At 31.8% G+C, this 446-nt stretch overlaps 1 protein-coding gene across 1 annotated transcript in view; it reads left to right on the top strand.

The window, feature by feature from the left end:
- The window catches only part of PKHD1L1 (polycystic kidney and hepatic disease 1 (autosomal recessive)-like 1), a 204,930-nt gene that overhangs the window by 180,394 nt on the left and 24,090 nt on the right, over positions 1 to 446 (top strand). The gene's annotated exons all lie outside the window — the stretch shown is intronic.

Here is a 446-nt window from a genome sequence, read left to right as displayed (position 1 = left end):
CACAGCCATCTTTAATTTCTTTCCTTTTCTCTATGCAGCTTGTCTTCCTCCATTTTGAGAAGAATCCTTTGATAACTCAATTGAACAAAAATCCACATCTCAGATTCTGTTTCTTGGGAATCTGAACCAAAACAAAGCCCAAAGCCACAATATGAAAGTGTGCTTTTGGGCACTCTACTCACAGACTTGCTTAAAAAAGCACATTGTACAAACTTGAATACAAAGAATCCATGAACTACAGACGTATTTATTAAAATCCTTCTCTAAGACTAATGTGTTTTAGTAAGAAATAATTTATAGTGTCATGTCTCTAAAATAGGCAAAAAGGGAGAGATATGCTAGATATTATTTAATAGATCTGAGCTTTCTACTATTATTTTATACTATAACTCTGGAATAAATTTTGTTTCTCCATAGCATATATCATGGTACTGTATAAGTATATT

This window comes from Propithecus coquereli, unplaced genomic scaffold, assembly GCF_000956105.1.
Source record: "Propithecus coquereli isolate 6110/MARCELLA unplaced genomic scaffold, Pcoq_1.0 Scaffold23, whole genome shotgun sequence".
NCBI classification, from domain to species: Eukaryota; Metazoa; Chordata; class Mammalia; order Primates; family Indriidae; genus Propithecus; species Propithecus coquereli.
The sequence above is the reverse complement of the archived record's forward strand: the minus strand, read 5'-3'. Positions and strand labels throughout refer to the sequence as shown.